Here is a 17672-nt window from a genome sequence, read left to right on the forward strand (position 1 = left end):
ACATATGTGAAGAATGGTATTGACATTTTAGTGGGACCTCTGAAAGAGGGGGGATAGCAAACACGTCGCAATAAGTTAAGTAAATTGGGGTAACTAAATAATAGAAACAAATATTTTTTTTTAAAGATTTATTTATTTATTTATTTATTTATTTATTTATTTATTTATTCATTCATGAAAGACTGAGAGACAGAGAGAGCCAGAAACAAAGGCAGAGGGAGAAGCAGGCTCCATGCACCGGGAGCCCGACGTGGGATTCGATCCCGGGTCTCCAGGATCGCGCCCTGGGCCAAAGGCAGGCGCCAAACCGCTGCGCCACCCAGGGATCCTGAAACAAATATTTTTTAATATAACCCAAATTTCTTTTAAATCATTTTGAGGGAGTAGCCACAGTAGAAGCTTCTTATGGCATTTAGGCCTTCAGTGAAATAAACTATTTCAGCAGAGTACTAGGATATTTACAGCTGAAGAGTCATTAACTAATGAAACTGCTTAAAGTAGTTAATAAATATATATAGTGATTTCCACAGACATTGGCTGGTTTGACTCATTTTCACGTTCTAGCATCTGTCCTGACCAGACTTCATAGACATGCGCAGTCACAGCCTCCATGTTACTCCATTCACCTCATCCCAGTTTGCATTTTTTAAAAAATTTAGTGACAGGTAATTAAAACCGATAATTGGGGGTGAGGGTGGGGGGGGGAGGAAAAGAGAAATGAAGGAGTTTGGTGTCTCTTATTGATTATTCCTTTATAAACTGAAGATGACCATTAGGGGATGAGAATAAGTGGAAAAGCTAAAGAATCATCCCTTCTATTGACGTGGAGTCCTTTGAAAGGTTACAGCACAGGAATGGTGGTGATGAGACAGAAATGATGCAGTTTCCCACACCCGATGTGATCTCTAGCGTCATCAGATGCTCACATCATTGGGATTATTTAGAAAAACATGTACTTCAGAGTTTCCCATATTAACAGTGTCCCCTTCTAATCTATGTATATGAAAGCCCCCCCCGCCAACACCTCCTGGAGGAATATTCTCCATAGATTTCTATGTTTACTGTAAGAGCCTTCAGTGCCTTGGCTTTCGGTCCCTGTAGAATAGGCTAATGAGAATATAAGCATTCCCTGGTTCTAAATCTTTTTGTGTAGGGGGATCCCTGGGTGGCTCAGAGGTTTAGCGCCTGCCTTTGGCCCAGGGCGCGATCCTGGAGTCCCAGGATCCAGTCCCACATCAGGCTCCCAGCATGGAGCCTGCTTCTCCCTCCTCCTGTGTCTCTGCCCCTCTCTCTCTCTATGTCTATCATAAATAAATAAATAAATCTTTAAAAAAAAAAAATAAAAAAAAAATAAATAAAATAAATCTTTTTGTGTCTCACAGGGGGTACTTGGACCTCCTGCTCCTCTCTACCCCATTGTCCTTCCCAGTACCCATCTTAGCAGCATGTCTTCTATCCCATAGCATATTTTACTCTTCAGCCAAGGTCTGCTTCTCACTCGAAGATAGAGACATACCTTGTGATAAAAAGTCAAAGAGAACACAATTTCCTGTTTCCCCTAAATCTAGATCTCCTCTGTAGGCAAAGAGTTACTGTTATGACTGTGCTACTTTTGGTTTCCCTGAGGGGTGGGATCTAAGTGAAGGAGGCAAGTAGAATAAACTTTGCTCTTTTTTTTCTTCCCATAGGTGCTAACCTCCAAGGTGGGGAAGGAAAGATAGAATAAGATAAACTATGGGTCTGAATAGGAATGCAGGAAATAATACAAATAAATCAGTCACAAGCAACTAAAGATGATTGATGGTTATGAAAAAGAAATATTCACTCCCTAGAATCTTCCAAAGGAAAAGGGGATACGGGAATGCTGACCTCATACAGGTTAAGGCAGCCATGCAGTTCTGTTAAGTGACATCTATGCAGATGTCATCATCTCTCCCTGCAGTTCGTTAAGGAAATTCTTAGTATCTTTTTTTCGTCGATGCCTTGAATTTTTTTTATGTAGATAATCTTGTTATCTGTGATCAAAGACAATTTTATTTCTTTTTTGTAGGCATTTTATTTTATATTCATCTTGTATTCTCTCCTCACTGTAGGCTCTCCAGTATCATGATGAATGAGATTGGTGAGAACATCTTTGCTTTGTTCTCAGTCTTAGGGAGACAGAAAGTACTCAGTCTTTAACCATGAAGTATAATATTAGATGTAGGGTCTTTTTTTTAAATAAAAAAAAACCAAAAAAATAAAAATAAAAATAAAAAAATAAAATAAAAAAAACCTGCCCTTTACCAGGTTAAGAAAATACCCTTCTATTATTAATTTGCTGAGAGTATTTACCATGAATTGATTAATTGATGTTAAATTCTGTCAAATGGATTTTTTTTCTGCATCTGTTGACATGATTATATGGTTTTGCTTATTTGATCTGTTGAAATGGTGACTTGCATCCATTTTATTTTTGTGTATTGAATGAACTTTGCATGATGTATTATTCTTTTGCATAGCATTAGATTCAGTTTGCTGCTCTGTAGTTTTCTTAGAATGCTTTTGTCTAGTGTTTATCAAGATAATGCCATATTCTTAAAATGTGTTGGGGAGTGTTTTCTCCTCTTCACTTTTCTGGGAGAGCCTTTGTAGAATTAGTATTATTTTCCTCTAAAATGTTTGGTAGAATTACACAGTAGAACCATACTGGCATCCTTTTGGGGAGGTTTTTAACTACAAATTTAATTTCTTTTTAAAAATGAAGAAGGAGAAGAGAAGGAAGGAAGAAGGAGAGAATGTGTGAGAGAGGGCATCTTTGTATCTTTATACACACGCACACACACACATAACTATTCAGATTATCTTCTTGAATGAGATTTGGCAATTTGTGTCTTTGAAAGAATTTGTTTCACTTCAGTTACCAATTGTATAAGATAAAGTTGTTTATAATTTTCCCTTATTATCCTTTAACTCTCTGTAAGGTCTGTAGTGATGTCTCCACTTTCATTTTCATTATGGGTAATTTGTCTTGACTCTTACATCAGGTACGTATTGCTGTATAACAAGTTTTTGGAGTTCTTTTGTTGGAATTACAGGAGTCAAAGTTTAAGTGTTCACAATCTGTACATAGCTTCAGTTTAGTACAAACTTAGTGACCTTAAAATAGCACATACTTACTATCTGAAAGTATCTGCAGGTCAGAATTTGGAGAGTTTGAGCATGACTTAGCTAGGTTGTCCTCTGCTTCAGGATCTCTCATAAGGCTATACTCAAGACTTGGCCAGAAGTAGGTATCTCAGTTTGAATGCTAGACCAATAAAGGATTTACTCCTGAAACCATTTGGTTTGGCAGAGCTCATAACCCACCCTCAGTTCCTTGCTCTCTGGGCCTCTGCAACATGGTAGCTTTATCAGAGTGTATAACCTGAAAAGGCAAAGGAACAGAACATTCCATATTTTGTTGGTTAGAAGCAAATCACAGGTTTTTCCCACAATCAAGGAGGTGGAATTGCACACAAGTGTGAAAAACAGAAGAGTGGTGATCATTTTTGGCCTTCCTAGAGTCTTCCTGCCTTAACTCTTTTTCTAATTTATTGATCTTTTATAACAGCACGTGTACATTTAAATTCTTTTCTATTTTTCTTTTCTCAATTTTTTGCTTTTTTTCTCAATGTTTTGTTTTTCTTTTCTCAATTTTTAAAAAGATTTTATTTATCTATGAGAGAGAGAGAGAGAGAGAGAACCAGCAGGCAGAGCAACAGGCAAAGGGAGAGGGAGAAGCAGACTTCTCGCTTAGCAGAGAGAAGGACATGGGGCTTGATCCCAGACCCCTGGGATCATGACCTGAGCTAAAGGCAGATGCTCAACTGACCGAGCCACCCAGATGCCCCTCTTTTCTCAATTTTGTTGATTTGCGTTATTATTTCCTTCCTCTGCTTACTTTGGACCTAGTTTTCTTTTTTTTCTTGTTTTATGAAGTTAAATCTTAGACTGTTGACTAGAAACCCTTATTTAAAAAAATTAGGTATTAGTAAACTTAAATTTAAATTTCCCTCTAAGCACTGCAGCCTATCATTTTTGATCTGTTGTATCTTTATAACATATCACTCAGATCACAGTATTTCCTAATTTCCTTTGTGATTTCTTTGATCCACAAGTTGTTTAGAACGTGTTATTTAATTTCCAAATACTTGAGGATTATCCAGATATCTTTCTGGTATTGATTTCTTGTTTAATTTCATTGTAATCAGATAATATGCTTTGTATGATTTTAGTTCTTTTCAATTTATCAGATTTTTTTTTTTTTTGTCCAGAAATCTGGTCCGTGTCCTCAAGTGTTGTGTGTGCACTTATAAAAAGTGTATTCTGCTGTTGTTTGATGGAGTGTTTGATATATGTTAAGTTGGTTGATAATGTTATTTAGAACTTCCGTATTCCTAATTTTTTGTCTACTTGTTCTGATAACTGTTGAAAGGGGAGTGTTAAATTATCCATAGTGGTAGATTTGTCTATTCCTCTTTTCACATACGTCAGCTTTTACTTAGGATATTTAGAAGCTCTGTTAAGTATATGTATATTCAGAAGTGTTATATTTTCTTAATGAATTACCTTCTTATTATGTAATGTCCTTTTTAATCCCTGGTAACATTCATTGTTCTGACATCTGCTTTGTGTGATATTTGACATAGCCACCACTTAAGTTATCCTTTGCTAATTGTTTGCATGATGTATCTTTTCCTGTCCTTTAATTTTAACCCATCTATGTGTTTATTATTAAAGTGAGTTCATTTTTTACAGATAGCATAGTCTTGGGTCTTGTACTTATTCAGTCTGATAATCTACATCTTTAATTGGTATGTTTGGACCATTTATATTTAATATAAACTCATATGGTTGAATTTAGGTCTATTATTTTTATTTTACTTTTGTTTTCTGTTTATTACTTCATTTTTTTTTTTGTTTTTCTTGCTTGCCTTCTTTTGGGTTATTTCACTACTATTTTTTTCTTATTTGACTTTAATATAACTGCTGATTTTTTGGCTTTACCTCTGCATGTAATTATTATTTGTTTCTGATGTTTTTTTTTTTAATCTTTGATTTTCAGCAGTTGGATTATGATGTATCTATATGTGCTTTAGTTTGAGTTTAATATGCCTGAGTTTACTGAACATCTGAAATCTATAAATTTATGACTTTCACCAAATTTTGGAAAATTTGGGCCATTATTTTTTGAGTTTTTTGTTTGTTTTTTGTGGGGGATTTTTGGGCCCTAACCTCTTTTCCCCCTACTTTTGGGACTGCAATAGCACATGAGTTAGAGTCTTTAGTAGTGTCTCACAGGATCCTGAGTTTTGATTATTTTTTTTTTCTAGTGTTTTTGTTTTTCAAAATTGACATTTTCTTTTGGTCTGTTCAAGTCTCTGACTCTTACCTTCATCATCACTGTTTTGCTATGTAACCTACAAACCAAATCATTAGATTTCATATATTTTATTTTTTTTTCAATTGTGAAATTACCAATTGTTTTCATAGTTTTTGTTTATCTGATAAGAATGTGATTTTTACATTCAGGTGTGTTTAGTTTTGTCTCATGAAGCTTAAGATAGCTTCTTTATCATTTTGGGTAATACTAATGTTAGGCTCATCTTGTGGTTGGCATCTATCGATTGTATTTTTTTTTTTTTTTTGAGAATCCATCATCTTTGTGCATTGAATAATTTTTTTTCTGTATCCTAGAAATTTTCAACATTATTTTGTATAGACTTTGGATCTTACTATATTCCTCTGGAAAACGTTAAATTTTTTAGCAGGCTGTCAACCTGATTAGGCATAGTCTCTTTGCCTCAGTTCAGTTTTCAGGTCTTTGCTGTGCTGCTTTGGGTCTCTTTCTTGCACACGATGTTTGTGTTAGCCAGAGAGTCATACAGTGGTTTAAATCTTAGTTGTGCTCTTTGGGTTTAACTCACTTCTGCACAGCTTAGGGGTGAGCCCACAATTTTTATGAGGTCTTAGCACAATCCTCTTCAAGCTCTGAATGAAGACTCGTCCTCTGGACAAAGCCCAAGAACAAAGAAAAACAGGGAAACTTCATCCCCTTGGGGATCACCTCTCCAGGTTTGACATCCTTCTACATCTGCCTGCTTTTGTTTGCTTTTCAGAGTCTTCAAGTTGTTGCTGTGTGCTGTCCAGAGGTTTTAATTGTGATCAGTGCAGGAGTCAGATTATAGTGTGCTTACCCCACTGAGTGGAGCTACAACTCCCCCAAAGCTTTCAACTCCTCTCACAGATACAATTTGCCACTTGGCACTGGTGTATCTTAATCAGTCTCCTTGAAGTTGAGTGATATGATCCTAACTATCATATCTCTAAGTTTTAAAGGGTTATCAGGACAGAATACCACAGGACCATCTGGACTACCTTTTAGTAAAATTATGCTCCTAGAAATATGTATCACAGCATTCTTTTGTCAGCCCCAAGTCACAGAATGATCTCAGGTATTTTGGATGCTGCGTTACATGAATGCTTGTTTTCTGGGTCTGCAATCACTGAACCAAAATTCATCTGGCTGAAATCTTCAGTGAAGAGCTTATTTTTTTTTTTTTTTTTTTGAAGAGCTTAATTGTATGCTTTTAAGTTGCCCTAAATCCCTTTTGCCTGTTGATCTTTGAGCTCCTGGCACCTGATTCTGGATTGAACATGGACTCTGTCCTGGGGGCCTCAGGCCTTACTTTCTGACAAACTACTGCCTGCTCTTCTCACTATATTTTTACATTCCTGGCAGGAACATATAGTCTTTTTTTTTTTTTTTTTAAAGCCCTGTGATGTCTCTCATACTGTGGCGACTGTTCTTTCTCTGTCTCCTGCTTGGAATTCCTTACGTTTCTTACGCCTGGTTCTCAGAGATTTCCTCTGTATCTCCCAACAGGAGGGTTGCCCTCAAGATATTCCTCAACTGGAGATGCTAAATGTTGACCTGTCCAGTGGTGAAGCCAGTGAGGATCCCCAGTTCCTTTGTCCTGTGCTTTTCTCCCTACTCATGTTGCCTTACTCTTTGGACTTTTCCAGCCTTGAGTTAATTAATTGTATTATTTCAATGACAACCAAATACCCCTTTTTACTACTTATGTTTCTCTACCAGTAAAATCTAACTGTAATGTTTCATCATGCTCTGCAGTTCCTGATGGCTTTCAAACAGTCCCAACCGAGTTTTTAGTCTATCTTTTTCTCATGCGGGTCCTATCCTTCCTCTTCCGTGTGTAATAACAGTAACCAAAATGTATTGCCAGGCATTGAGTTAAGGGCTATGCTCTTATTATTTCATCCAGTCCTCACCATGAGTACGAGGTACATACTCATATTATCCCTCCCCGCCCCCCCAAAGAAACTGAAGCACAGAGAGGAGAAGTAAGTTACTTTGCCCAAGCTCATGCAGCTACTTAGTAGTGGAGCTGATTCATACCTAAATTCTTCAAGACCCAAACCTTCTTTATTTTTTTTTTAATTTATTTATGATAGTCACACACACACACACAGAGAGAGAGAGAGAGAGGCGGAGACATAGGCAGAGGGAGAAGCAGGCTCCATGCACCAGGAGCCCAATATAGGATTCGATCCCGGGTCTCCAGGATCGCGCCCTGGGCCAAAGGCAGGCGCTAAACCACTGCGCCACCCAGGGATCCCCCAAACCTTCTTTAACTGGAGCCCAAGGGTGCAAGAGCACCTGGCTCTATGAGTCCCAAACAGACCAGACTTGGCCACTTACCACTGACAAAATCCAGAGGCAGAGAGAGAAAGGAATTTATTTCAGTGAGGCCAACACTGGGAAGATGTGAACTAACATCTCAAAGACTGTCTCCAAAGTGCTGAAAATACTTCTAGGTTTATATAAGAGACATGTGGGACACAGGTCAGTGGGAATATGCAGGTGGGCAGTAAAGAGCAGGTCGATCATTGTCTTGGAGTCAATCATGCAGGGTTTTGCTGGTATCAGGGCCCTCGCTAATGCTTGAGGGGCAGTTTGGGTTCCCATGATGGATACTTTGCCTCAGGTCTTTTGCCTGAGTTAAAAGAGGTGTTTAGGGGCTCCTGGGTGGCTCAGTCAAGCATCTGACTCTTGATTCTGGCTAGGTTATTATCTCAGGATCATGGGATCTGGCTCCAGGCTCAGCAGGGAATCTACTTGAGATTCTCTCTCCCTCTGCCCCTTCCCCCACTTCTACACACACACAGTCTCTAAAATAAATAAATCTTAAAAGAAAAAAAGTTTAAAAGATAGGTCAAAATGGAGGTAAAGTTGGGGCACCTAGGTGGCTCAGTTAGTTACACAACTGACTTTTGATCTCAGCTCAAGTCTTGTTCTTAGAGTCATGAGTTCAAGCTCTACAGTGGGGCTTAAGTAAGCCTGGAGCCTACTTTAAAAAAAAAAATGGAGGCGAAGTCTTCTTTCAGATCCCCACTGTCAAAATACCATTTTATTTCTATGGAGGGAAAAGGGATAGTGGTCATTTGCCCTGTAGCTACTTCCTACTGATCAGGGATGACATAGGGATTTTGGAATGGAAGATTTTGACAGGGTGGGAGAATTTCATTTCTTGAGTCTCTCCTGAAATATACAGTAAGGTATCTCCATGCTGGTATGAATAGCATGGGCTCCTGCTTGACAAATACAAAAAGTCTAACCACAACCAAAAAGAGAAACGGCAAGAAGTATAGCAGTGTTTAGCAGAGCATATTTCCATTTAGGAAGAATCGAATTTAGTCGACTGCTAAAAGGATCTAGAACCAGGACATCTATAATGATGATGTATTTAAATCTTTCATGGCTTCAGACACATTCTTTGAGTAGTTTGGAATATATATACAAAATTCTGCTTTAATGAGAACACAGATTCCTCCTTGGGCTGCAGTCAAAATACCAAGAGCCATCTGGTTTTGAAGGACGACTTTTTGACTTCATGTGGTTTCATCATTTAGGAGAGTGACTGTGTGCCGAGTTTGATTAAAGATGGCTGCTGTATGCTTGACCAAAGCCTCTACTTGTAATTCTACATCAACAGAGGTGGCTTCTGGGACAGCTATATGGCTAACTGATAAAATAATAAAGAAAACCTCTTTGCCTAATACCTACCTTTAACAATATCGCAATTATGAGGAATCACTGGCAAGTGGTAGACATCCCAGGAGATACAGGCATCCATCATAACGTCATAAGTGCATTGTCCAATCCCATCATAAGGAAGGGAGGGCCACCTTTCCATAACCCTTAGCTAACCCTATGGAGTAGGGTACACTCTGTCTTTTGAGGAGTGGTTTTGCCATTCCAGCCCCTTACCGGGATGTATTAAAACTTTAGGGATTTCATATAATTTCTAGAACAGTTATAGCATTTACCCATAGGATGTAACCTAAGACAGTTTATCATTGTTTGTTTGACAGTGATTCCCATCTAACTCAACATACCACGTAACTTAACATATAGGCCTAATTAGTCAAGAAGACTTTGTTTAGAATTTGAAGAAATTTGTTAAAAACCTCAGGTTTTAGAGCACATACCTAAATAGGATTACAGATCATTATAAATAGTATTTCATTATCTATTTAATCAAGGAGGTAATATTTGGTAGCAAAACTTAGCTCCTTTACTATTGAGAAGTTTTAACTTTCCTAAGTAATCAGAGACCTAAAAGGCCAAGACATAGAAACTCTGGTTTTCTGAGCAGATAAAAAAAAATGAGAACTTTTGTTTACAACTTCTTACAAGAGCAGACCAAAAATCGAAGAAAACTTTATCTTTTTGACAGAAAAGCTAAATCTTAGTCTTATATGAGTGTACTTTTAAAACACTCATTCCAGTGTTAGTCCTGACCATGCATAAATGCTTTTCCAAAGATTCCCCTTCACAAACCTTCTACACCTTTCTTTTTCATTCAGATGTTGCCTTCCACCTTCTCTCTAACCAGTCACATTTTAAAGCAAAGTTACTCTATTTTTCCTCAACAAAAATATATTCCCATTCCTCGTACCTTTCTTACCAAAATACATCTTATTTTCCTTGCATACAGACTTACTCCCCTTATTTCTAGCAGTCTCAGTTACATTTATTATTAATGCTTAGAAACCTTAACTTCTAGTAAAAACTAGGTAGTAAGCAATTGTGAACTACATCAGAATTTTTTAGATTGGAAATTTATGACTGTACTTCATAATCTCTGGAAACGTTTTACCATAATATAGTTTTTTTGACCAAGCATAAAATATGCTTACTAGCAGCCCTAATTTTATCTTTAGTTTCTTTGTAATAAGAAGCCACAAACAGATAAACCCATGTTGAGTAATTAATGTTTCAGTGTTTTGTCCTATTGGAAAATAGATATCCAGTGAGTTCAAACCAATATATCATTTAACCTACCAAAACTTTAAAGTTTTAGGTTAACAATGAATCTGAAAGCTTCACACTTTCCTTTCTTTTTTTATTCAACCTACTTGCTCTTAACAGTTACCTGTGAAAACCTCATGAGACACATCAAATTAACTATCATATTAAGTCTTCTGTTTGCTGACAGATAGAGATGACCTTTAGTAAACGTTGGTAGAACGTGAACTTTAGTAAACCTTAATAAACCTTGGTAGAATTAAAGTTTTATATTTAATGCTGATAACTCTAAAGACATGTTTATTTTTTTAAATATTTTATTTATTTATTCATGAGAGAGAGAGAAGGAGGCAGAGACACAGGCAGAGGGAGAAGCAGGCTCCATGCAGGGAGCCCGATGTGGGACTCAATCCTGAGTCTCCAGGATCACACACTGGGCTAAAGGCCCTAAACCGCTGAGCCACCCGGGCTGCCCAAGACATGTGTATTTTAATTAGGCTGACAATCTTGAATTAACTTTAATGCCATATGTTGTATCTAGGTCCACTAAAAAGTCCGCGAATCAATTTGTTTCCCACTATCAGGTTTTTTTTTTTTTTCCTTTTAAGATTTTATTGGTTTATTCATGAGAGACTTAGGGAGAGAGAGAGACAGAGAGAGAGAGAGGCAGGGACCCAGGCAGAGGGAGAAGCAGGCTCCATGCAGGGAGCCCGATGCAGGACTCGATCCTGGGACTCCAGGATCATGCCTGAGCCGAAGGGAAGACAGTCAACTTTTGAGCCACCCAGGTGTCCCCCACTATCAGTTTTAATTGGCCTCCTGTGGGGAAATCTGAAGTGGGCAGTTTATGTCCAGGGGAGCCTCAGGACCCCTTCATGTTGATTTTGGGGGTACTTTGAACCTCATAAGGAAGTAGCTTTGAATCCCATAAGGAGGTAGCTCAATAGCTAGGGGTGCCTTTTGTTTCTCAGTGAGGTAGGAGGACCAGGAGCCAGTGGCTCTGGAGGCACCAAGGATGGTACAGGAGAGGCCACATTAACCTCATGGGTGATGTGACAAACAGGGGGAGGGGAAGGTGGAGACAGAAGTGTACCACCACCACCAGTGTTGATGGTCAGTTTAAAGTTTGGACTAACATTCCTTTATCTCCATGTCCTGTCTCTCCTTCCTACAAAACAGCCTTTTTCTGAGGATACTTTTCAGCGCTCTGCACCATAAATTCACAATATGCCCTAATAGGTTTCTGCTGAGAAGAGAAGGAAGCATCACCATCTTCCTAGGCAAAGGTTCAGAAAGAACACAGAAGCAATAAAACTATGACTACCTGAAGCCCAGAATACCTCTGTTAGCATTCGTTCTTCCCCCCAACTGAGAGGTGATTCACTGCCTGAGCCACAGGGCTTCCTAGACAAGCTAGGAGAGCCAAACCAAAGCAAGCCCCCTGTTTGGAGGCAACCAAATGGGAGGAAGGAATTCAAGAACCATTCAGTGGCCATCTTTCCTCTGAGCTTAACAAACTCATGTGCCAGGAGGTGTTAAAATGAAAATTCATGTTTTTCTTATCACAGGTTTATAACTAAAAGAAGACGGACCAGCCGCCGCTATTCTTCCCAGGGGGCTCTGGGAGGGGATAGACTTAGCAGTCCCTGTCTCGTACACACAGATTCCAGAGAATCTCCCCGTATGTGGACCCTGGCTTCCCATTTTCCTCTCACCCACTCCTTTTTCCAGAGGCACATTCACAAGTTGTAATGGCCCTTGCCACAGCTCAGCTACCCAAGCCTGAGCAAATGGGTTAAGAAAACCCGAAACAAGTAGTTCAAAAGAACCCAGAGGCAGGGAACCAGAGAAGGACCAGGACGGGATTTGATGTGCATTCATCAGGGGGGACTTACCAGGAGCCAGATCTCTGGGGCCCATTACTACTTCTAGGTCATTCCCCTATTTCACCAAATGTGGTTAAGACCACTGATGCCAGATCAGAGAGAGAAAGAAAGAAAAAAGTCTTCAAAATGAAACAGGTTTGGGCAGCTACAAAGGACTTCCTTGCTGTCCAGGAGGGACCCAGGGACCACTAGCCAGGAGGAGCTGACTCTGACCTGTCCCAACCACTGGCTCAGGAAATGGCCGTGAGCCCTCCTGGCACAGCGCTGCAGCCAAGGGCACCACCCCGGGGGTCCCTGGGGGTCCCCGGGGGGCTGGGCTGATCAGAAGTACAGCCCATGACTGGCTCACCAGAATTGTGGCCGGAGCACAGGGCTGCAGGAGGCCCTGGCTCCCAGGGTCCCAAACAGGCCAGGCTCAGCAGCTCACTGCTGACAGAGTCCAGTGGTGGTGAAACAAGAAAGGGATTTCCTAGAGTGAGGCCAACACCTGCAGGCAGCAGACTTGTAGCTCACAAACCGTCTCCAAAGTTCTGAAAAGACGTCTAGGTTTCTATAAGGAAAGTGTGGGACAAGGTCCGTGGGTCCATGCAGGTGGGCAGGAAAGGTCAGGTCGCCGTTGTCTTGGGGCCGGCCGCGGGGGGTCTTGCTGCCTCAGGCAGTCCTCATTGCTCAAGGTGGGGGGGAGTGTGGGTTCCCATCATGGGATACTTTGCCTACAGGGCCCTTTGCCAGAGTTAAGCCATAAGCTGGAAAGAAAAACTTAGAAAGTACAGCCTGAGGTCAAAGTGGGGTAGCTGGGGGCGCCTGGGTGGCCCAGTCAGTTCAGCGTCTGCCTGTGGCTCAGGTCATGATCCCGGGGTCCTAGGATCGAGCCCCACATCGGGCTTCCTGCTCATCGAGCAGCCTGTTTCTCCCTCTGCCTCTGCCCCTCGCACTGCTTACGCTCTCTCGCTCTCTATGTCAAATAAATAAAATCTTAAAAAAAAAAAAAACAAGGTAAAAGTAGTTAAAATCCTCTTTTACTTCTTTCTTTTCTCACTGTGGAATATTGCTTCCAGTCTGCAAAATCAGGGCTGTACTGACACCAATGGCTGGATCTAAATATCCTACTTTTTCTCTTTTTCTCTTTGATTTAGGGCCCGGACATCCATCCATTTTCCTAAAAAATACCTCCATATTTTGTGTAAGTTCAGATCTGAGCCTACCAAAATCATCCATGCTTCACATAAGTCCTGCCCACATTCAGGGCCTCGAGCTGGATATTTGGTCTTTGGTTCTCCCTGGGTCAGGTCAGCCGGCATTGCAGCCAGAGCCCCTCATTGCACGTGGGCATTACCACTTCACCTTCCCTCCCTTAAAATTTGCCAGCTATTCCCAAAATACACTGGGTTGATTTTCCTGGCCTTTCCCCATCAAGTCCATTCACGTGTCCGGTAGCCCACCTGGGGTGACTGACTCTCCCAGCCACCAAGAACGTCTCTGGGCTTGATCTTACTGTCTGCACCATCTTCACAGCTCAGAAGGTGCCTCAGGAGTTTGTTGTTTGTTTGCTTTTAAAGATTCATTTACTTATTTTAGAGAGGGTGAGAGAGAAGTGCTGGGAGGTGGGGGGGGCGCTGTAGAGGGGGAGAGAGAGAGGATCTCAAACAGACTCCCACTGAGCACAGAGCCCCACCTGGGGCTTGATTCCATGACCCTGAGACTGGATCCTGAGACCTGAGATCATGACCTGAAGGGAAATCAAGAACTGGACACTTAGCCATCGGCCCCGCCTCTCAGGAGGTTTCTGATGGTATAGACAGAAGCAGCCTCAGAATATTCCCACGGAGGAACCCTTTCTCTCCCCTTGGGCTCCAGCCCTTTCTCTGAGGCTTCTCAAACCATAACACCAGTCCAGTCATCTGGGGATTTTGTTCCTAGGGCAATTTGTGATCCGTAGCCTGAGGCAGGGCCAAAGCTTCTGCATTTCTAACAAGTTCCCAGCAGCTGCTGCAGGTCCAGCTTGCTTAGGGAGTACATGTTGCTTTTTACCTGTTGCCACTGGTTATAATGCAAATGTACTGAGGTGCCTCTGGCGGGGAGGTTGCGAGGGAGGCCTAGTTGCTGTTTTGAGTGGGTTTTGTTGCCCTCACCCTATTTTGTTAGTAGTTGTGTACTGAATGTTATTTATTTTGATTTTATGCTTATCCCATATCGCTTCTGTGCTTCGTCATGCATGTGCCGTATTGATGGTTTTAAACATTTGGTTTTTGCTTTAATCTCCGTTAAGGATTAGCAGTGATAGTTTAGGCTTGATTTGTCTGTTGTAATCAACTGATTTATTATTATTTTTTGACATTCTTCTGAAAATCCTACAGGAAAAAAATAATTCTTTTTGAAATTCTTTAGCTCCTAACACTTGATATTCCCATTTTGGAGCATTTGCTGATATAATGTAATTGTAATTATTTACTCCTGTCCTTACCCTTGCTGTGGCCTTTTGTGCAGCATGACATTCCATAGTGGAATCCAGTGAGAGACAAGGTCATTGCATGTAACTGTCCTGCTTCAAAATCATTTTCTATCATTCACCTTTTTCTGTGTGGCCATTGCTCAGAAAATCTTTCTGCTTGCATGTATGGCACAGCCAAAGTATTGGGAGTTTAGTGTTTATTGTCTGGAAAAATCTCCATCTGTTATATCCTGTGAAGTGGGATAGTGTATATGGTAATAAACGGGCCTCTGGGGAAAGACAGGCTAGGTTCTAATCCTGTTCTGCACTTTGGTAGCCATGTGGTATCTACACATTTTAGATATTCTCTGGGCTTCAGTTTCTTCATCTGAAAAGTGAGGAAAGAGCACCTGCTTTCTGAGTTTGTTTGAGGGCTAAATAAAATGATATCTGCAAATACTTAGACCAATCCCTGGAACCCAGTAAGATTTTAATAAAAGATAGCTCTTCATCTTGTAAAAAAACAAATTGAACTAAGTTTTAAAGATTTTATTGGCTTTATTCGGTGATTCATGGATTGGGCAGCATCCCATCTAGCAGATAGAAAGGAACTCCAAAGAACTGTACAAAAATGACACACTTTTATAAGCAAAAGGGGATTGGGAAAGGAAGTTACTGGTAACGAGCAGATTATTTGTGGCAAGGGCACCCTCCTTTAGGGGGCTGTGGAGATCTATCAGGCAGATGGTGCTGACCAGGTGGTTCCAGATACACTAGGTTGAATGTCCACCCCTCGAGGAGTGGGGCAGCTGGGTGGCTCAGTTGCTTAAGCGTCCAAATCTTTGTTTCAGTTCAGGTCATGATCTTGGCGTCATGGGATCAAGTCCTGTATTGGGCTCCGTACTCAGCATGGAGTCTGCTTGAGATTCTTTCCTTCCTCATTTGCCCCTCCCCCAACTTGTGTTTTCTTTCTCAAATAAACAAAATCTTAAGACAAAAAAAAAAAGTCCACTCCTGGAAGTGGTTGAAACTAAGTCAGGTATTATGGGTTTGTTTTTTTTTTTGGTAACATGAGCTTAGCACAAGTGACTCCATTTGGGGCATATTGTCTCTTTTTCATTATTTACCCCCTTTTGATCAGACTTCTGGCTTAATTAAGAAATGTGATTGAAATTTAAGGCACTAGCCCTATGCCGAGCTAACACTCTCATGCTCTCAGTTTTTCCTCAATCACAGGTCATGATACTTTTTGCTGAATCTCTGTAGTATTGACACATCATGACTTCAGGTTCACATTATTTTTAAAAAGTTGATCATTGTCTCTGTTCCTTTCCTGACATTCCAGTCTCGGGGAGATCATTTCCTTGTTCGGCTACAAACATGCACATAAAGCCTTCAGGAGAATACAGTGCACCAGAGATTACTGTGGTCAGTATAAGCAGGATAGCTCCCAGTGTCTGGAGGGTACTTTGGAGCCATGCTCTCCAAGACACAAATCAGTCAAAATCAAGTAAGCCAGAAAAGACCCTGTTGAAGGGGGCACTTCCTTAAGCCAAGTGTCCTGTTCACTAATCTTGCACAGCTGAGTTTCACCTTACCCAGAAGTATCATCCACATGTAGCTGGTGGTGTTGGTTGCAGCACAGACACCTTGTTCAGCTAAAGGATGATCAAGGGCTGTCCTCTTATCGACAGCAACCTGGGCCACAGGGTCTGAGGATTTCTGTTGGGCAGCTGTCACTTTTATAGTAGATTCTATGATACTTTCAGGAGTTAAGTAGAAATTCCTGGGATGCCTGGGTGGCCAGCAGTGGAGTGTCTGCCTTCAGCTCAGGGCGTGATCCTGGAATGCCAGGATCAAGTCCCACATCACGCTCCCTGTGTGGAGCCTGCTTTCCCTCTGCCTATGTCTCTGCCTCTCTCTCTCTCTCTCTCTCTCTCTCTCTCTCTCTCATGAATAAATAAATAAAATTTTTAAGGAAAAAAAAAAAGGAGAGGTTCCTTATCGTAGCATCATTTGCACACACTCCCAACTGGGGAAGTAGAGACCTGCCAGAGGAAGCGAATCTTAAATCATGAAAGCCTTCTGGGAGGTCCTTCCTAACCTGACAATGTACATTCAGGGGAGTTGGCCAGTGAAGTGTGTCAGTTTATTTCTGAACAGTCAGGGACATAGTTAGATAACCTGCAAGGCATGGTCTGGTTCTGCACCAACCATCTAAGGATTTATAGGGTCAGGGAGAATGATAACCACAGATAAGGATAAACCCTTCTGGGGCACACAGCACTTCTATTAAGGGGGCACCGTGAATGGATTCACTTGCAGGGATTGTTGCATTTGTCCATTGAAGCTAGGGGTCCATTAGGTTTTCAGTGCGCTTGGGAAGTAAATCTCCTCGCCTGAAACAAAAAGTTGTTCTAAATTCCCTACAAAGATGTGTGCTGTGGTTGGAATCTTTTCGTGATTGAGGGCAGATCTGACTGAGATCATCATAAGAATATAGAGGTGCAAATGGGCTGTGATCTGCATAGATATTTGTGTCTGATGGGGCAGTATAGTCATAATTGTAGAAAAGCAAACAAGGCGCTGGATGTTCAGGCTGTAAAAGACTATGACTTTTAAGGGGGCTTGGTTATAGTTAGTTTATGATGGTACTGAGAATAGAAGAAAAATTGGTCACAGAGAGGACCAGGGGATCTCTAGCATCATGGGCAGATCAGAGTTTTTGATGACAAAATCCATTAGTACAGAAGGTTGCAGTGGCCTTAGCGATGGTCCTAGTGTGGCCTGGCAGATGGAGATGATGGTGCTACTTTTTCAGGCCAATGCCAGAGAAAAGGAAAGAAAGAGAAGGAGAGGTGATTTCATGTTTAATTAAAGTATGAAGTCTTGATCTGGCATCTTGGGTGGAAGCAGTCTACAGTGATGTCAACTCCTTTTCCTCATTGTTTGGATTCAGAAGTCTCCAGCATCTGTTCAAGACCAGATGTCAGGTGGAGTC

The 17672-nt window shown here is 40.9% G+C and overlaps 1 protein-coding gene across 8 annotated transcripts in view; it reads left to right on the top strand.

Moving 5' to 3' along the window:
* LOC144313745 (MAGUK p55 subfamily member 7) overlaps positions 1-17672 on the top strand; it is a 301577-nt gene that overhangs the window by 248547 nt on the left and 35358 nt on the right. The window lies entirely within an intron of this gene.

Source organism: Canis aureus, chromosome 5, assembly GCF_053574225.1.
Source record: "Canis aureus isolate CA01 chromosome 5, VMU_Caureus_v.1.0, whole genome shotgun sequence".
NCBI lineage: Eukaryota > Metazoa > Chordata > Mammalia > Carnivora > Canidae > Canis > Canis aureus.